Source organism: Dermacentor albipictus, chromosome 3, assembly GCF_038994185.2.
Source record: "Dermacentor albipictus isolate Rhodes 1998 colony chromosome 3, USDA_Dalb.pri_finalv2, whole genome shotgun sequence".
Lineage (NCBI taxonomy): Eukaryota > Metazoa > Arthropoda > Arachnida > Ixodida > Ixodidae > Dermacentor > Dermacentor albipictus.
Window position 1 is genome coordinate 137,952,503 of NC_091823.1, and position 21,586 is coordinate 137,974,088.

The 21,586-nt window shown below is 49.7% G+C and overlaps 1 protein-coding gene across 4 annotated transcripts in view; it reads right to left on the bottom strand.

The window, feature by feature from the left end:
- Nucleotides 1-21,586, bottom strand: part of LOC139057936 (uncharacterized) — a 117,493-nt gene that overhangs the window by 16,526 nt on the left and 79,381 nt on the right. The gene's annotated exons all lie outside the window — the stretch shown is intronic.

Here is a 21,586-nt window from a genome sequence, read left to right on the forward strand (position 1 = left end):
GCATACTTTATAACTGGCCAAATAGGGGCAGCGACAACGCAAAATGCTGCAAAAATTGGCAGTCATGGATTACAAACATGAAGGAGGAAGCCAGGTCAGCAACCACATAAACCTGGTAAACAGAAGGCGGAACAAAGTCAGTGAGCGACTCCATAGTTCCGTAACAGAGATCAGGTGCCAATGAAGATATCGACAAGTGGTGGAGTAAGAATAGCCGATGTTAGCTGGCAACTTGATTACGAACAAAGTACTTAAACTGGTGCTGCAGTACAGTCTCATCAGTACAAACGGCTAAGCCAGACAACGAAGCGGCCTGTGGATGGCGCTGAGAAGCAGCGAAGTCTTGCTTGCATGAAGCAGCGATGCTTCGGCAGAGCCTCATCTCTACAGCTAATGTTGTGGCATTTAAAGAAAGCCGGTTATGAAATAGATTAAATATGACCAGTCTTATTGTAAGTTTTGCTTTCATAGGTCAACATTTGCCCACAATCTAAACGCAACCCTCGGAGACTCGCTCAAAAAAATTTAATTTTTGCTTATGTCTCACTCGCACTCAGACTCACCACAATTCTGCTCTACCACGTTCGCTCAGTTTCAAACGGACTAAAATTATTCTCAAGCAAAAAGACTTGGGTTATGGCTGACCATAATTTTACTCGACCGTGCTCCCTCTAAGCCTCATCAAACATCGACTAGGACTGACCCGGACTAAGACTTATGCATCAGTATATGTGTGAGAAACACGACTCCGGAGTCCGTTTGTCAAGACATGCAGGTAATCGTCATCCATTCTAAAGTTTGTGAAAGCCAGTATTCTGCAATGCGCCATTGTACAATGTTCTACGCAAAGCTTGTGATTCGCGATAGGTTCCACCCCTTTAGCGGAGTTGGTCTTAAACGTCATGCGCATCGTGAGACTATGATCATTGTTGAGCTTTGACGCGACTGACTTCAGCCGTTTCCTTGTGCGATTTCAATGTGCCTTCACGTCGATCGCAGTCACTCACTCGTTAGAAGGAGTCAAGCCATCCATAGATGTCATGGTCTTCTATGCCAATGAAAGTGGCGATATCGTAGCGGCGTAATAAGCCATGACAGAGCACAAAAATCACCATGATAGCTAGTTTCGAAGAGTCTTCGGGCATGGAAAAGGCGGTCTAGAATGTGCAGTTCCAAAATTTATGGTTGTTTTCGGCCCATTGCACATCTTGAGGCAGCAAGAAGGCTAAGTTACGAAGGACATATACCTCAAGCAACGCGATCGTGACTTCATTAGCTAGTGGAACGATGCTTCTTTGCAGAAGTGCTTTTATATTTTGTATATATTTTTATTTTTTAAGCTTAAGCTTGTAGTCGCCGTTTTTTCTTACGCTGCCACCGATGCTTCCTTGCAGCCTCTTGACGCTGGTGCTTTGCAACGTGATTTGTTTTCGGTGCGTACTTGTCTTTGTCGCCACTGTGTTTGCGAATGCTTATCTCCTGCCTGCAAGAAGTCCTTTCGCTGCTACGGCAGTCTAATAAAATGCATTGAATGCGAGTGCCTTTACAATTTGCAAAGCTGTTCACGCTGACCTGAGAGCACATTTAAAAACAAGCGACATGCTTGCTGTAATACGCGGTGGTAATAGTGTTGCTGGGATAGTCGCTTCATACTATATTACGGCCCATAAAAACTATAGCATGTTAGCTCAAATCGACATAGGAAACGGGCAGGCCGCGTACAGCCTTCTGTTGGGAGCATGGCACAGTGGGATGGGGAGTTGTACTTCGGCAGCCACTGGTTATGGGACGGCCGCGCGGGCTTTATCTTGAAAACGATCTGTTTTGGAGGTGTAGTCTAGGTGGGCTGACGGCTCGTAGTTTTCCGTGCGCTATGTTTTCCCCGCTCAAGTTGCATTCAAGCGATAGACAACCCGATAGACCCTCGCTGCTGCTGCCACGTTGTCTCACGCCCGCGTTTTGACAGCAAGGGCCCGCGGTCATTGAGTGTGATCTGTTCCTGCGTGCGCTGGCATCATGCTTGTTAATTTAGCCAGTTAGCGAACATTCACAAGTTTATACGTACTATACAACTGCTACCCTTACTTAGCGGATCTGTCTACAAACTTTCTATCGGAATCGGTGCTTCGTCTTTCTGGCGAAACTGCGACGTTTTACAGCGAAACTGTATACCTCTACCGTCCAAGGACATTTTTGTGTCGCTGGCGTGGTAAGCAAGAAACTCCCCATAAGTTGGCCGATTCCGGTTGTAGTGCAATGCGGGGCGAACCCGCCATGGAGGTGGAGCCGGCGTTAAGCATATCCCATACGTGGGTACATCCCGAAGATAGTGCAATTCCGGGCCGACCCGCGGTGGAGGTGAAGCAGTCATTAAGCACTCCCCATACTTGGGCTGATCCCGAATATAGTGCAATGCCTGACCTGCCCGTGGCGGAGATGAAGCAGGTGTTAAGCACTCCCCATACGTGGGCCGACCCCGAAGAAAGTGCAATACCAGCCCGACCCGCGGTGGAAGTGAAGCAGGCGTTAAGCACTCCCCATACATGGGCCATGCCTGAAGTTAGTGCAATACCGGCCCTACCCGAGGCGGAGGTGAACCAAGCGTTAAGCACTCCCCATACGTGGGCCGACCCGGAAAATACAGCAATACCGGCCCGACCGGCGGGGGAGGTTTAGCAGGCGTTAAGCACTCCCCATACGTGGGGCGATTCTGAAGATAGTGCAACACCGGCACGACCCTCGGCGGAGGTGACCCAGGCGTTAAGCACTAGCCCTACGAGGCCGGTCCCGAAGATAGTGCAATGCCGGGCCTACTCGCTGCGGAGGTGGAGCAGTCGTTATGCACTCCCCTTACGTGGGCCGATCCCGAAGATATTGCAATACCGGCCCGACCCCCGGCAGAAGTGACGCAGGCGTTAAGCACTGCCCATAAGTGGGCTGACCCCGAAGATTGTGCCGTGCCGCGGTGACCCACGACGGAGGTACAGATTGTCTTTAAGGGGCCCACATACACAGCTTCGCCTGGTGATCCTTCTTCCCAGAGTGGAAGGGAACATAGTTTTTTTACTGATACACGTTTACCTTTGCATATGTTAGCCTGTTTAGGGAAACTTTGTTTGGTAGTTAAGGGGGTGCCTTTATTCTCCATCATATGCTAGCTTTTGCCAGCGTCTGTGCATAAGCAGCGATGGTAGATGAGGACGTGGTGTGCGCGTTCTAACACTTTGAATTAAAATCAGTAATTTGTCATATACCTGAACTCACATAATAATAAAATGCGGACGGAGCTAGAAGCTTTTGAACATTGTGATGTACTCATTAATCTATTTGTTTTCTTTCCAACCGTTTTCTTTCAGTAGTAATATATACCACCATATATAATATATATGAGAAGGGAACGGAAGAAACTGGTACATAAGAAGCCGATCAATGAGTTAGCGGTAAGAGGGAAAATAGAGGAATTCCAGATCAAGCTACAGAACAGGTACTCGGCGTTAACTCAGGAAGAGGAAGTTAGTGTTGAAGCAATGAACGACAATCTTGTGGGCATCATTAAGGAGTGTGCAATGGAAGTCGGTAGCAACTCCATTAGGCAGGATACCAGTAAACTATCACAGGAGACGAAAGATCTGATCAAGAGACGCCAATGTATGAAAGCCTCTAACCCTACAGCTAGAATAGAACTGGCAGAACTTTCGAAGTTAATCAACAAGCGTAAGACACCTGACATCAGGAGGTATAATATGGATAGAATTGAACATGCTCTCAGGAACGGAGGAAGCCTAAAAACAGTGAAGAAGAAACTAGGAAGCCGGCAATATCATAACAAATATGGATGAGATAGTTCAAGTGGCTGAGGAGTTCTATAGAGATTTATACAGTACCAGTGGCGCCCACGACGATAATGGAAGAGAAAATATTCTAGAGGATTTCGAAATCCCAAAGGTAACGCCGGAAGAAGTAAAGAAAGCCTTGGGAGATATGCAAAGGGGGAAGGCAGCTGGGGAGGGTCAGGTAACAGCAGATTTGTTGAAGGATGGGGGACAGATTGTTTTAGAGAAACTGGCCACCCTGTATACGCAATGCCTCATGACCTCGAGCGTACCGGGATCTTGGAAGAACGCTAACACAATCCTAATCCATATGAAAGGGGACGCCAAAGACTTCAAAAATTATAGACCGATCAGCTTACTGTCCGTTGCCTACAAACTATTTTCTAAAGTAATCGCAAATAGAATCAGGAGCACCTTAGACTTCTGTCAAGCAAAGGACCAGGCAGGATTCCGTAAAGGCTACTCAACAATAGATCATATTCACACTATCAATCAGGTGATAGAGAAATGTAGGGAATATAACCAACCCTTATATATAGCTTTCATTGATTACGAGAAAGCGTTCGATTCTGTCGAAACCTCAGCAGTCATGGAGGCATTACGGAATCAGGGTGTAGACGAGCCATATGTAAAAATACTGAAATATATCTATAGCGGCTCCACAGCCACCGTAGTCCTTCGTAATGCAAGCAACAAAATCGCAATAAAGAAAGGCGTCAGGCAGGGAGATACGATATCTCCAATGATATTCACAGCGTGCTTACAGGAGGTATTCAGAGACCTGGATTGGGAAGAATTGGGTATAAAAGTTAATGGAGAATACCTTAGTAACTTGCGATTCGCGAATGATATTGCCTTGCTTAGTAACTCAGGAGACCAATTGCAATGCATGCTCATTGACCTGGAGAGGCAAAGCAGAAGAGTGGGTCTAAAAATTAATCTGCAGAAAACTAAAGTAATGCTTAACAGTCTCGGTAGAGAACAGCAATTTACAATAGGCAGCGAGGCACTGGAAGTCGTAAGGGAATACATCTACTTAGGGCAGGTAGTGACGGCGGATCCTGATAATGAGAAGGAAATAATCAGAAAATAAGAATGGGCTGGGGAGCACTTGGCAGGCATTCTCAGATCATGAACAGCAGGTTGCCATTATCCCTCAAGAGCAAAGTATATAATAGCTGTGTCTTACCAGTACTCACCTACGGGGCAGAAACCTGGAGGCTTACGAAAAGGGTTCTACTGAAATCGAGGACAACGCAACGAGCTATGGAAAGAAGAATGATAGGTGTAACGGTGAGGGATAAGAAAAGAGCAGATTGGGTGAGGGAACAAACGCGAGTTAATGACCTCTTAGTTGAAATCAAGAAAACGAAATGGGCATGGGCAGGACATGTAATGAGGAGGGAGGATAACCGATGGTCATTAAGGGTTACGCACTGGATCCCAAGGGAAGGGAAGCGTAGCAGGGGGCGGCAGAAAGTTAGGTGGGCGGATGAGATAAATAAGTTTGCAGGGACGGCATGGCCACAATTAGTACATGACTGGGGTTGTTGGAGAAGTATGGGAGAGGCCTTTGCCCTGCAGTGGGCGTAGCCAGGCTGATGATGATGATGATTATATACCACCAAGAAAATGTCATAATGAGCACACAATTTTTCGACCTTGTTAGTAAAATTTTCGTAGTTCCGTGGCTTGTCGCGTTAAATATTAGAAATTCTATCGATGTGTGAGGCATGCACAGAATGTCAGTTAAATATCCTTTGCAATTGATCGCCGACTGCTTACCTCATATTTTTATTATTTATCACAATAGGAAAATTCCCACGTATAGTGTGGGAGAGTCGCTGTATGATTCAAGATAGGCAACATAAACATTGTTTCCAACTACCAGCGTATTTTAATCTTGTCTCTATATTTTTTGAGAAAGCCTAATTAAAATTTTACTTGAAATTTTACATCCCTCGTTCACCTTCGTAAGATTTTCAATCTAGTGTAATATGGTTTTTAAAAAGACGTCAGTGTAAAGAGTTTGCGCTTCTTTTACTGAACGGACATATACTTTAAAAAGAAGGTTCACAGAACCCATCATAGGGGTCAATAAGCACAAGCTGGGTGATGCGACAGTCCAGGCTTAGTGGAAAAGAGTATGCCGCTCATCCCACTTGTGTTGCGTTGGCGAAGCGGCTTAGCGCGGTGCATCATTGTCGCTAAATGTGCGTCTTCTCTGCTACATCTTTTTTTCCCCTCTCATGCCGCCAAGAGGTCAACTGAAGCGCTCTACCAATTGTGGTCATAGGTTTGCCGGTGATATGCAGATGTACATTAGTGGACAACAAGGCATTCAACGAGAAATTCTTGAATTTCATCTGTTAGGAACACATGGTCCCAGTAACTAATTAGTTCGCGGTATGCACCGCAACGTAGCAGGAATCGTTGATGTAGGAAGGAGACAATGTCATGAGCTGTTGCAGCTGGCGCAGGGACTCTTTCTTCGTACTTGGTGAGGTGGCCTGTGGCCCCATTAAATGAGTGATTTCCTGCAGCTATTTATGACAGTCGTCCATAAATATATGTGGCATTCTGTTCAAATGGTCGCGAGGGGTACGAGGAGCGTCAATGGTTCATAGGCAAGACAAGGAGCAGGCATGCGGCGTTGACGGTATGAGCAATACCTATTGTACTTCAGTGCAAAAGTGTAAATTTCACGCCAATAAAGTGAAAGAAGTGGACTGCTTAAAGTTTTGTAATGCCTTTTGCGTACACACTGAGGATCGGCAGGGAAAGCGTCACATATATCAGCGCGGAGGTGTCTGGGAACAACTGGTATCCACTTGCGGCCTTCGAGACGGTTTTCGCAGTGATGGAGGACTTAATTACGAGTGGGGAAGTAAGCAGCATGTGGGCCTAGTGCTCCAGATGGTGGACCTGCAGGTGGATCGGTGAGGTTATCCAAAAGAGCCAAAATGAAGTTATGTGGCTGGAATGAGTCTAGCGCCGGGTTACTGGCAATTTCGCTGGGTACAGGTGAACGGGAAAGAGCATCGCAATCGACGTGTTTCTGACAGCTCAGCGGCCCAGGCGGCCACAAAGATATCTCACAGACGACAGCCAGCAGAATTCTTGTTAATAGACGACGACATCGTTGGGTTGGCCGTACAGGTGTGGCGAAATTTAGGTAATGTTCTAGATAATCAGTGCTCTTTCCCTGTAAAAAGCAGTTAGTTTCATCTTTTGTGAAAGCGCGGCTCGCGTAAGCAACAACATATTCGCCGTGTCTCGCTTTTCGTTCGGCGATGGCAGTGGGAAGACCAACTGCACCAGCATACGTGTGGATTTTGGTGCGGGAGGGGCGGCTTCATCGACATATTACCGGATAGGGGGAGTGGTGACTAGACGAAGGAGCATCGCAAAAGCATGATCGCAAAAAGAACAGGTGAAATGGTTCGAGTCTCTGCGAAGAATCTTTGTCAAAGGCGGAATGATTGAGGCAAACGTTTGGATATAGCGATGTAAGTACTAACAGAAACCGATGAAACCAATCAAGTCTTTCAGATATATGGCTCTTAGAAATAAAGTAACAACGTGGAGCTTAGCGGCGTCAGGCAGAAGGCCATCTTTCGACATAATATGTCTGAGAATGGTAAACTTGTGTGCACTGAAGAGAACATTTTTTTCCCAATTCAGTTGAGGGCCAGTGTTAGGGAGACAGCGCAAAAAAAAGCCCCAGTCGATGTAGGTGAATAGGCAAATCTGGGACAAACACGATGACATCACTGAGATCACATGGACACGTATTCCATTTGAGGCCGCGGGTAATAGTGTCTATTATGCGCTCAAAGGTTGCGGGAGGGTTTAGGAGGTCAAAATGCATCATAGTAAATTCACATTGGTCGTCTGGTACAATAAAAGCAGTTTTCCATCTTCTTCTTAACTGAAACCAGTGTGGACGATCAAAGACTGCTCGGTGGCTGAATAATGCTGCACTTCAGCAAGTCAACTGCTTGATCATCATGACGCCGCGTTCTGTTTCCCATACGAGGTATGATCGTTGCCGCAGCGGGGAGTGAGGGCTCGTGTTGATCTGGAGGCACACAGTTGACTTTAAGCCAAGAGACATACTGTGACAGCCAAAACCAGAAGGACACTTATCAAGGAACTTATGAAGTCACGTCGTTACATCGGGTGCAAGCCGTTGTCGATCGCATGGCGGGAAAGGCCTTAGGAGGGTGGAGCATTTAGTGGTATAGTGTTTTTTTCCGATAAACCATCAATAGCTGGAAAAGTGGCAAGGATTTTGAAGGGCTCCACTTGGCCTAGAGATTCATTCTGAAGCAATTGAAGCGGGAACGGAAATTGCTTGCGCGCAAGTAATTCAGTGACGGTAGCATCAAGGGCAAGCATGGCGGCTGGAGGTGGGGGCCAGTGTCGAGGAACAAAAGCATCGCAAGGCGCGAAATGAGCACCACGATTGATATTGACACGTATCCTTATCTTTATCGGGCAACCACGTTTCGCAGCCTAACAAATGTAATCGCACAGCGTGGGACACGCCTGTATGTATCCGAAGTTTCTGGAACGTTATCGATGCTTCTATCCGCTGTCTGTTGTCGCCGAACGTTATGTTAGCTGATTTCATCATCTGACGCGAATGGTGTAGAACTTTGTGGAAGGCACGCGGGTCCGAACGATTAGTCTGGAACATTCTATGGCTGCTCTATAAAAGCCGACGCGCTTGACCCACTGATCAGTTTTTCGACGATCGCCGAGCGTGTTCGCCGCTATCGTTGTGCTATAAGTGTAGCCTGTTTTGTGGGCACAGGTTCGCACAATAAAAGTTATTTTTCTCGTTCACAGTACTGCTACTGTGTTATTCAACGTCACCACCACGTGACATCTGGTGGAGGTGCTTTGCGTTCATGCACCGGACGCCCCCACAAAGCCGTGACCCAAGCCCTCACTCGGAAGACACCAACTTCGACAAGAACCAGCGAGGTAGCCGCAGGCTGCAAGGACTACCCCCGGAGCACGGACTTTTCCCCGAGACGACTAGGAGGATGGCCACCAAGTCTACCCCAATGGCAGCACCAGCGTCACTAGTCGTGCTTCAGTAGCCCAGGGAGCCTCCGACGTTCCGCGGTTCAACTTTCGAGGACCCAGGAAGCTGGCTTGAGACGTACGAGAGAGTCGCTACCTTTAACAACTGGAACAGCGACGACAAACTGCGATATGTGTTCTTCGCTTTGGAAGACGCGGCCAGGACGTGGTTCGAGAACCGAGAAGCCAGCTTAACGACCTGGGAACTTTTCCGAAGCGGCTTCCTGCAGACATTCGCAAGCGTCGTACGCCGAGAACGAGCCCAAGCGCTACTAGAAACCCGGGTGCAGCTACCTAATGAGACGACCGCGATCTACACGGAAGAAATGAGCCGTCTCTTCCGCCACGCCGACCCTGAAATGCCCGAGGAGAAGAAAGTCCGCCTGCTGATGCGTGGTGTGAAGGAGGAACTCTTCGCCGGAATTGTACGAAGCCCACCGCAGACCGTCGACGAGTTTCTACGCGAGGCCACCAGCATCGAGAAGGCACTCGAGATGCGCAACCGGCAATTCGACCGCCGCACGAACTCGACAAAGTACGCCGGAGTTCAATCACTGGACACCGACGACCTGCGCGAGACTATCCGAGCGGTCGTGCGGGAGGAGCTACAAAAGCTGTTCCCACCATCACAGCCACAAGTGGCTTCGATCACCGACGCCGTGCGTGAGGAGCTCCAACAACAACTTGAAGTAGCCCCTGTATCGCCCCAGCCTGAGCTGCAAGCGATGACGCAAGTACGCCTCCGTTGCACGCCGTGAAGGTCCCCCTCCGCGACCGCGCCAGGGCCCTGTCACGCCGCAGTTCCGTCGTCCGCCACCGCCAACACGACCACCCGTCGCCCAGCGCACCTACCCGAGAAAGACAGATATTTGGCGAGCACCCGACCACCACCCGCTCTGCTATCACTGCGGAGAAGCCGGCCATGTGTACCGCCGATGCCCATACCGCGATTTGGGACTGAGAGGGTTCGCCGTCAACGCGCCGCGTCCACAGCTTGGCGAGCGCCCACGCGATATCGCCGATTACCTCGCCGCTACTCAGTGGAGTTCTCGACGACGGGTCGCGTTCGCCATCACCGGGCCGCTACCTGTCGCCGCAGCGCCGACCATACACTGGCCCAGCCCGAGGCCGGTCAGCGAGCCCATATCCGGAAAACTAAAAGCAGCAACCGATGGAGGTGCGGTTGCTGTTCGTCGAACTGACGAAGATCCTCCGCCGCCGACGAAGTCGATGAATAAACCATCTCGACGACCTAATGACGACACGCCGCCGTCCCAACGAAGCCAGCAAGCCAAGACTACACCGATGAAAGACGACTTGACGACGCGACGTTCCAGCTTCAGTTCAACACGACGCAGCCGTGATCCGGCGCCAAGACCTAACTGCAACGCCAGACAAAGAACCACCGACCTCGATGAGCTTCTCGACGGCCACGCAGTTACCGCCTTAGTGCACACAGGGGCTGATTAATCCGTCATGAGTGGACACATCGCCGCCCAGTTGAAGAAGGTTAAGACTGCATGGGAAGGCCCTCAAATTCGCACCGCAGGAGGACACCTCATCACACCGACTGGAATCTGCACGGCAAGAATAACCATTCATGACCGAACTTACCCTGCCACTTTCGTTATCCTCCAACAGTGTTCACGAGACGTCATTCTCGGTATGGACTTCCTGAACCAACACGGCGCAATCATCGACCTGAAGTCACAGTCAATAACGTTGTCGGAAGATAAAGCGATACCGCCGGAGAGCCCTCGTAGTCACCACGCCTTGAGTGTGCTCGAAGATCAAGTGAGCATCCCGCCTCACCCCAGCATTGTTATTTTGGTCGGCACCGAAACACCCGCTGACGTAGAAGGCGTCATCGAAGGCGACCAACGTCTACTGCTCGACCGTGAAATTTGCGTCGCAAGAGGGATCGCTCGACTCCATGGAGGGCAAGTGGAAGTTATGCTAACCAACTTCAGCCGGGAATTCAAGTACATCAACAAGGGCACGACGATCGCGTACATTGAGGAAATTCTAGAAACTAGCCATGCCTTTGTCCTCTCGGATTCAGCCGCATCTACCCCGATGAGCATTGCCCCCGAAGCAGACTTCGACGTGAATCCAAGTCTTCCTATGAGTAAGCAGCAACAGATCAGAAGCCTTCTCTGACGATACAAAGACTGCTTTTCGACGTCATCGAGGATTAGACAAACACCAGTTGCAAAGCATCGCATAATAACCGAAGAGAGCGCTCGACCACTCCGCCAGAGCCCTCACCGAGTTTCGACGCGAGAACGTGAAGCTATTAGGCGGCAAGTCGACGAAATGCTGCGCGACGACATCATCCAGCCGTCGAAAAGCCCGTGGGCCTCTCCTGTAGTCCTGGTAAAGAAAAAGGACGGAACCCTACGCTTCTGCGTCGATTATCGTCGACTGAACAAGATCACGAAGAAGGATGTGTACCCTTTTCCACGCATAGACGATGCATTTGATCGGCTCTGCAAGGCTAAATACTTCTCGTCGATGGACCTCAAGTCTAGCTACTGGCAAATAGAAGTCGACGAGAGAGATCGCGAAAAGACTGCCTTCATCACGCCAGACGGCCTCTGCGAGTTCAAGGTCATGCCATTCGGACTGTGCTCGGCGCCTGCAACGTTTCAGCGCGTCATGGACACGGTGTTAGCCTAACTGAAGAGGCAGACGTGCCTTGTCTACCTGGATGACGTCGTTGTATTCGCCGGAAACTTCGAAGATCACCTTAGGCGGCTTGCGACGGTGTTAGAAGCCATCAAGTCATCAGGGCTCACTCTGAAGCCGGAAAAGTGCCGCTCCGCCTACGATGAGCTTTTGTTCCTAGGCCACGTGATCAGCAAATCAGGAGTACGCCCCGACCCACAGAAGACAGCTGCCATCGCAAAGTTCCCGCAGCCAACCGAAAAGAAGGCAGTGCGCTGATTCCTTGTCATGCGTGCCTACTATAGGCGCTTTGTCAAGGACTTTTCACGCATCGCGGAGCCACTAACACGTCTAACCAAATGTGATGTCGCGTTCAAGTGGGAAACGCCGCAGGCCAAGGCATTTCAAGAACTCAAACGACGCATGCAGTCGCCGCCGGTACTTGCACACTTCGACGAGGACGCCGATACCGAAATCCACACTGACGCCAGTAGCCTAGTCCTAGGTGCCGTCCTAGTCCAGAGGAAAGAAGGATTTGACAGGGTGATATCGTATGCTAGCCGGTCGCTGTCAAAAGCGGAAAGCAACTATTCTACGACTGGAAAGGAATGCCTCGCCATCATCTGGGCTACAGTTAATTCCGCCCTTACCTCTATGGCAGGCCATTCAAAGTCGTCAGTGACCATCACGCATTGTGTTGGCTACCTAACTTAAAGGACCCTTCAGGACGGCTGGCGCGGTGGGGCCTCAGACTACAAGAATATGACGTCACGGTAATATACAAGTCCGGAAGAAAACACTCCGACGCCGACTGCTTATCGCGCGCCCCCATCGATCCCCCGCCGCAAGACGCGAGGACGATGGCGCCTTCCTTGGGATAATAAGCGCGGAAGACTTCACTAAACAGCAACGAGCCGACCCGGAGCTAAAAGGCCTCATCGAGTATTCGAAAGGGTACACCGACGTTGTCCCTAGGGCATTTAGGCGCGGATTGTCTTCGTTCACGCTATAAAACAACTTGCTCGTGAAGAACTTGTTGCCAGTCCGCACCAGCTGCCTTCTTGTTGTTCCGTGAGCGCTGCTTCCAGAAGTACTCCACGCCCTAAATGACGATCCAACGGCTGGGTAACTTGGATTTTCCCGGATGCTGTCGAGGATACAGGAAAGGTATCAATGGCCGTGTCTGACCGCCTATGTCGCCCGTTACGCCAAGACATGCCGAGACGGTCAGCGACTCAAGATATCACCGACAAGGCCAGCAGGATTACTACAGCCAATCGAACCTCCTCGCCGACCATTCCAGCAGATTGGGATGGATTTGTAGGGGCCGTTTCCGATATCAACATCCGGTAATAAGTGGATCGTCGTGGCGACGGACAATCTCACCCGTTTTGCTGAAACTAAAGCTCTACCAAAAGGCAGCGCAGCCTAAGTGGCGAAATTTTTCGTGGAGAACATCCTGCTGCGACATGGTGCCCCAGAAGTCCTCATCACCGACAGAGGAACGGCTTTTACAGCAGAGCTCATGCAAGCCATTCTGCAATACAGCCAGACAAGTCACAGGAGGACAACTGCCTACCATCCGCAGACGAATGGTCTTACGGAGAGCCTGAATAAAACCCTCGCCGACATGCTAGCAATGTACGTCGACGTCGAGCACAAGACCTGGGATGCGGTCCTGCCGTACGTAACATTCGCTTACAACACGGCGGTGCAAGAAACAACACAGATCACGCCATTCAACCTAGTGTACGGCAGGAACCCGACGACGACGCTCGACGCCATGCTGCCGCACGTCTCTGACGAGGAGAATCTTGACGTCGCTGCCTATCTCCAGTGCGCCGATGAAGCCCGACAGCTCGCCCGCCTGCGGATCAAAAACCAGCAGAGGACCGACAGCCGACACTACAACCTCCGACGACGCTTCGTCGAGTACCAGCCCGGCGACCGCGTTTGGGTATGGACCCCTATACGCCGACGAGGACTGAGCGAGAAGCTTTTGCGTCGCTATTTCGGACCGTACAAGATCATCCGACGTATTGGCGCGCTCGACTATGAGGTCGTGCCAGACGGCATTTCGCCATCACAGCGGCGCCGCTCACGACCTGAAATAGTCCACGTTGTGCGACTCAAGCCGTACTACCAGCGTTAATGAACTTTGGGGCTTCGCGTAACTGATTTTTGGACTTTATTTCTTTTCGTTGTTTTGTTACATATGGTTAATAAGTGTCCTTTTGTGTTTCGCTCTCTTATATTTGTAGCATCGGGACGATGCTTTTTAAGAGGGGGGTATTGACACGTATACTTATCTTTATCGGGAAACCACGTTTCGCAGCCTAACAAATGTAATCGCACAGCGTGGGACACGCCTGTATGTATCCGAAGTTTCTGGAACGTTATCGATGCTTCTATCCGCTGTCTGTTGTCGCCAAATGTTATGTTATCTGATTTCATCATCTGACGCGAATGGTGTAGAACTTTGCGGAACGCACGCGGGTCCGAACGATTAGTCCAGCACATTCGATGACTGCTCAATAAAAGCCGACGCGCTTGACCCGCTGATGAGTTTTTCGACGATCGCCGAGTGTGTTCGCCGCTATCGTTGTGCTATAAGTGTAGCCTGTTTTGTGGGCACAGGTTCGCCCAATAAAAGTTAGTTTTCTCGTTCACAGTATTGCTACTGTGTTATTCAACGTCACCACCACGTGACAATATTGTTGGAACAGAACACACGTGCCAGGACAGATGCACATGGATAAATGAGAATGTAGGGAGCGATAACCAATCTCGCGCAGGAAAGTAGAGCGTCATCGTGTATGATATCGCCAAGTTCAGCATGGGAGCATCAATTACTCCTTGAAAGCAGCAAATAAGAGCCCACCCTAAAATACTACCTTTTGAACAAGAAATAATACCTGCTTAGATGTCTTCTTGAATGACAAGAATGGCGGAGCACGCAGCCGCATGCTCGAGATGCTGTGCGGAGGGCATGTGCAGAAATGGGCGAAAGAAAGGTGTCACGATATTTGGAACGGAACAGCAGAGCTTTTTGTGAATTGCAGAGACGGCTGCCCCTGCGTGAATGAGAGCAGGCGTAGGGATACGTTCGACAGCGACTTCAATACGTGGGGCGGCGAATAACGAGGGCTCGGGCTTTGCGTCAACAATGGACTTTTTTCCTGGGGCACTGCGCTATTAATTTTCGTGTCAGTGGTGCAGGCAAGCCGATGTATAGAGGATAGTGAGCGACGATGGGGAGAAGGAATCAGTGGTCGAGAGCTCGTCGAAGGTGAGGGTGGTTTGGCAAGTTGCTGTCTGAAGCGTAAGGCAACGGATGGCTGTAGACAAGCGCAAGTGCGTCGTCATGTGAAGGCAGTACTGACGTGCGACATTTCCAGGTAGACAACACAAATAACAGATGGGCCACTTTTTCTAGATGCGCCAGTGACTGATGACTTGAGATCATGGTCGTGTGCTTGAAAAAGTACGACGGAGGACGTGTGTGGCCGTGATCGCACTACGGCTTCGGGATAGGCAAGCGGAGGCGGAGACGGGAACATCCGCGGTTGTGGTCACAGCACGGTTTCGGCGTATGCTGGCGGAGCCACGACTGGAAGCGTCCAGTCGGCTGGAAACCCTTCAGACATCTGCTCTTGTATTATGTGCCGTAGCATGATTGAGTGAAGAGATTGGCTCCTGCGTCCAGAATATCAAGGACAGCTGGCGAGCAATTTGCTCACGTACGAAAACATTCTACTGGGAGATCAGAAAGGGGGTGTGCAGAGTAAAAGTCAAGTTGGACAGCAACTCTTCTGGCACGGAAGGGCGATGGGTGAACAAGCCTTGTTGGCAGAGTTCATCATAGCTACGAAACATGTCAATAACTTCTGAGAACGCTTCGTAGGCTTTTCGAAAGCACAGTTAGGAAGGCGCCCTTTTCAATTTCCTGGCCTATATGTTTGATCGTGTCCACATCAGTCACTGCGGCATCGATGCGCTTGCTCAGGTCTACGTTATTCTTCTGATAACTAATGAAGGTCACCCCGCGCTACTTTGCTCAAGACAGCGGATGATGCTCCGCACTAAGCTCGCGAATCGCAGCACGGCCGAAGACATCGGTGAACTTCTTCTTGAATGCAGTCCGGTGTGGATGGTAATTCATTGTTTCAAAATACGTCAGCGACTCGTTTCTAGAAAAACAATCATATTTGTAAATTTGGCGTTGCCATCCAACTTCTCGTGGAGACTCATTCGGTCGTCACATGATGACTACCTGTGTGCTACATCGTAGAAATCAGAGCCCCTAAATAAAGCGAAGTGACTCTGACGGAGCGTGCCATAAAATACGATGGAGCGGTGTGATGGTAATGTCATACTCATTTTCGTACTCGTCATGTTGATATGTAGCTTCCAGCTGCGCAAGTCCCGTTTTAGGGAAAGCCATGCATTCTCCAGCAAATATATCAAAGGTTCACAGGTCACGTCGTCGGCGCGAACAAACAACCGGGGCAACGCGACAGCCTTGGTTTATTCTAAAACAGTCTCCAGTTCGGGCCTCTTGCGATCTGAGGCCTCTTGCGGGCCACTGATGCGAATTCGGAGCATGAATCTTCTTCTCTGAGTGGGTATCTTCCCCGCTAGGGCTCGAAAATTTTCAATATCAAAGCTTATGTGGGAGGTGGCACGAAAAGACACCGCGACTGCTCATATCCAGCGTGCTAGCGTGGTCCATTCTCGCGCTACATGCACGTGAGCCCTCTTCTTCTTCACCACTCTGGAGGAAATAATAACGCCCCTAGAGCGTCCTCCGCCCTTGTAGTGCGAAACACGATAGAAATGTGTGCAACAAGGCGCCCGTATGCAGAGAAGAGAGACTAAAGCACTATGCACTTGAATGGCAATGCCTACACTTCGTTCCAGACATAGCAGTCAACACTGTGGAGGCTAGAGAGACTTCATGCAGTGGCTTCATTCTCACTCGGATATAGTTCGATCCTTTTTGACCGCAAATGCGTGCAACTGTTATTTTTATATATAGGCTGCGCAAGAAGTGTGTGTATTGAATGACACAAGTTCTTATTCTGAGAAGCAAACATTCTGTTATATACCGCTGCGAAAGCGTTGTTTTAAAGCATCTTTATCTTGTTTTCTTGCTTTTTGGGTGTGTTTTTTTATTTGCCATCCGTCGCGTAGTGAATCATGTGCATGCTCGCGCGAGCGAACGCTGCTGGCACGCCGCGAAGTATGAACGGGACGTGCGAGGTTAATGTTTCTTGGCCGAACATCTTGCATAGCTTCCACAGCGTTGACTGCTATGTATAGAGCGGAGTAAAGCGTCCAGTAAGAAGTCCAAGTAAAGCCAGTTTCGGCCAACGGCACACATAAGAAGGTGGTCGTGACTGAGAGTATCTAGACACAGGCCACATTGTATTCCCCATTGAGGGCGTCGTCTTGCGCTGTCGAAGCATGCGCGCCGAATGCAGTGCAGCTCGACAAGCAGAGTTGAAACGTATTGCGTGGTACTTGCGCGTGCTGAGAGTTCATGCCGTTGAGGGAAATAACGCTGACTACGGTGTCCTCGAACGGCGTGCAATGGTGGCAGTGACGGGAAACGGCGAATGTCGATGTGCCTTATTGCCCTTGCTGATTCATGCTGCATCAAGATTTCAGGTGCGGACACGGTTCAGCAGGACGGTCAATTGTGAGGACCAGCAAGGCCTTGATTCCGAGATGGCGTTGCAGTCATTGCGGTGGCTTATCGTCCGCTGCATAATTTGCCAGGGGCTCTGTCAGAGTTGGAACGGAAAGCATATGCTGTCGATGTTGGTGTTGCCGGGTTCACACAATCCGAGAGCAATGTATTAGGCAGCGCCGGCAGCGTGGGTAGTGAGAGAGGCGAAGCAACAATGATGCCGTAGGCCGAAACCACGACCTGCCACGGGTTCTCGTAGATTGCCGAGCCTCCTAGAAGTTTAAGCTCCGTAAGAAGACCGTCTAGCAGCTCGCGACTTGCGTGTAGATAGCGCAAATATTGGCCACTCACGTTGACGTAGAAGTCATTCTTGAGCTGAAGACCCCAATTGGCAGACCTGCTCCTGCAAAGCTTGGGTAAACCACTGAAGGAATCCGCGGAAGGTGCGAGCACAGAACATCAGAAGGCTCTACTTCTGCTGTTTTCGGTGAAATCTCGAATGCCGACAGCGTCACGGTTGCGATGGTCGCTGAAGGCATTGCCAAGCTTTTGCTTGTCGCGTCGCCGTGCCTGCGAGAGTGAAATTTGCGCCTAGTGGAGCCGGTGGGCGAGCCTCTGACTCGGTGATGAGTGAGGTGCCCGCAAACGTAAAGCTAATGGTTTGCGGGAATGTCCAAGGAAGGAGAGTGGCGGGCCGTAGAGTAGCCGAAAGCACTTGCGTTTGTCCAAGTGAATTCATTGGAAAGAGTCGTCGCGCAGCTGCCTTCAAAAGCAGGGAGGAGGCTAACGGACCGAGTAGATGTTTGATGCTGGGGCTGGCGAGTGCTGACGATCGGCATGGGTGGATGCAGGCTATGTGGGGCGATAAAACGCGGAATAACGCGACGGTTCAAATGGCGTTACAGTATAACGCTCGAGGTAGTGTATTGAGCAAGGATGGCTGCACGCAAGTCTTCGTAGAAGTCGGGACCATGGAGTGGTAGGCGGAGCTTGGAACGCAGCTGGAGCCTGCAACCTTGTTAATGCGGAAGTGGCTGTCCAGTTGTGTGAACCAAGTGTCTGACATGTCGATGTAGACTTTCTGGACACTCTAATAATGCTTGACACCTGCCAGACCCCATGAGGTCACATCACTCTTGCCTTGAGAGAGTCGGCGCATTACCGGTGACATGGCTGGTCGTTATCGCCCGGATCACCAGTTTGTGGGAGGAGGAGTGAAGACGTAACCGCTAAACCCACGGCTTGTTCAGGCCGGCCAGCCATGGTGCCACCAGGTCTCGGGAGTGGCAGCCACCGTGGTCGCTCAAGTGAAGCGCGCTAGTATGCTCTCTTTTCGTGCTACATGTACGTGAGCAGTCTTCTTGTCTAGTGGCTCTGGAGGCGATAGTTTGCTGATACACTTTGTTCCAGGTGTTTCTTTTGACCTCTCGAAAGCTTTCGATAAAGTTAGCCATCAGGCTCGTCTCCAGAAACTTCATCACTGTCGTATAACACGTAGTGTCCACTCTTTATGTAATCTTATCTACATTGGCGAATACAGTATGTAGAAAGTAACAGGCTCACAACTTCTCTGAAGCTGGTTAATGTACTTGAGGGAAGTATGTTATGCCCATTTTGTTTATTTTATATGTCAATAAACTTGTTACCACTGATGAGTCAGTGAAGTACGTCATTTACACTGACCATAAAAATTCCTATTTGTCTCGTCTCTGAACTGTTGAGTTCGCAAATCATATCATCATACATTTACATTTCTGTTATTTCTGGTCTATGCAAAACTATGTACAACAGAATGTCAGTAATGCAAGAGCAGTAATAAACAATCCGCGTCACAAAGTGCTTACCAGGCAGTTGCTATTTATCAATAACGCACCAGTGGAACACGTTCAGTGCTTCAAAACTAGCGGCATCTACTTTTCTACAGTTGTGTCACCGCCACTGGCCCAGCAGAGGGAAAGGCACTGACGCGCCCACACGCACCCTAAGGTACTGTCGGCGTCTTCCTTGGGGAAGGGGAAAAGGAACGAATGCATGCACGAAGTTTAATCATGCCGTTCGCTGGACGGAGACAGTACTGCAGAGCCTAGCCAGACATCAGTGCTCAGCGTGCGCCATGGGGGAAAGAGAACAGAATGCGCGCACAAACGCTAGCGTGTTCTCGCCGTTACTGCTTCCTAGGCGATTGTTTAACGGTTGTAAGTGCTCAGCCTGCTTGAAATTTCCAGGCTATCATTGATGCTTTGGTAGCATAACATAAATTGTTCAACACATGACTCAGTCGTAACAGACTGGACCACCGGGGGAGGAAGATGCCGATGGGAAGGGCACTACATCCTCTGTCCGCAGGGATTGCACGGGTAGTCGTAGCCTAAGGTTGGTGTCCAACAGAGCTCGCGTCTGGTAGAAGGTCGGCGAATCTCTCCCTACCGGTGTTTCATTCCACATTGAGAACACAGCTAATGCCTTGTGAGGTGAAGCGGCTATCTCTGGCTCACAGTAGGCGTCAGTGGGAACCACATCGAAAACGCCGCCACTTAGCGGGCAAGCAAGAGATACATTCTCACCAAGCTCCACAAGGCTTATGTTCCCGTTTCTGTGTCACTATTGTATATGAATATAATACAGCAGCACTAAGATCTCTCTCATGTATTAGTCTACTGTAGAACACATACAAAAGAGAAGCATAACTGAAAAAAAAACTCATGCAGGAATGAAAACGCCCAGAGTTGATATCCTCAGAGCTCATTCCTGCGTTAGAGGGTATGACTTATGCCATCGGCGTTGCTGTTTTAATTCCACTTGTTTTAACGTACCTGCAAAGAATGCTGCTGCAAAGCAAGAATCCAGTGTAGGAGAAGGCCATTTTTTGGATGACGTTGTTTGTAGCCAAGTGAGAGAGCAATGCTTCGTCTCAATGGGGAACTTTGAGCCAGCAAGGTAGGAAGACAGTTTCTTAAAAGCCCTTACAATACACACGCATTTTTTCTCGGCGGCGCTGTACGCCTGTTCGCAACTGGTCCACTTATGACTTGCATAGAGAACCAGGTGCTCTTCCTATCCCTCATCGTTTTCTTTAAGTACAACACCCATGCCTCGTACGCTACCATCACACTGAACTTCGAACTACTTAGTGGAGTCCGGCGATCTGAATACTGGTTAACTTGTAATTGCGCCCTTGAGGAAACCAAAAGCACTTTCTTTTTTTTTTCGTCCATGATGACCTCTTGGGGTTCTGTTTCTCAGAGGGCAGCGGTTAGAGTACTTGTCAATTCCGAGTACTTTGCAATGTACCTCTGATAGTTGCCTGGGAAACCTCAGAACGAGCCAATGTCGGTCTTCATGTACGGCTGCGGAAAATCCTGTCTCACGACCCCCTTCACGCCGGCGGTGACGGCTCCGTCCGATCACATGTTCAAGGTGGATTGCCTCTGCCTGCACCAGGTGGCATTCTGCTCCACGTAGGCGCACCAGTACAGCCCGCATATGTTGCATCTGCTCAGGCCATGACGCGTAAAATGGCACACTGTCGTCTAAATATGGCAAAGCGAACTCTTCCTGCCCCTGCAGCACTCTGGCCATAAGGCTCGGAAAACAGCACGGCGCGTTCTTTAAGCAAAAGCTCAATCATTTGGGGCGAAAAGTACCCAATGGTGAGATGAATTTACCGTATATGCTAGCCTGCTCTGTGATGGGAGCCTGCCAGTAAGCTGTGACTATATCTAGGGTGGAATTGAATGGAACGCTGCTAGCTCTCTGGAAGCGCTCTTAAATGTTGGGAATTGGGCAGATTACATCCTATGTGATCGAATTTAGCTTGTGCTAACCGACGCGAAGACGCTGATCTTTTCCAGATACTTCAACTAAGATCAAAGGCAAGGTGTAGTAGCCTCACAAGCCTCTATCATTCCCAATATCAACATTTTCTTCACTTTTGCCTCCATAATGTCGTACCGACTCCATGATACGGGGTAGACCTTACACCACGCTAATGGTGAGGACGGTATTTCGACGTCATGCAGAAGCACAGATTCCCTGCCTGGATTGTCCACAAAAATATTCCGATATAATTGCAGGAGGTTTTGCCCCTCATTTGACTGGTCAGGTGCCAACTGCGCTTTAGAAACCAGATTGTTAATTACTTCATCAGCGGCATCTCCGTTCGTCGCTGAAACTAACTCTGGAAACTCCACTGGTATCTCTTGAGCTACGTTTAGCAAAACGCCCACAACTGCTTCCCATTATCTGTATGGCTTGAGCAGGTTACGAAGGTAAATTTGCTCTACCAGCCGCTACTCCTGTA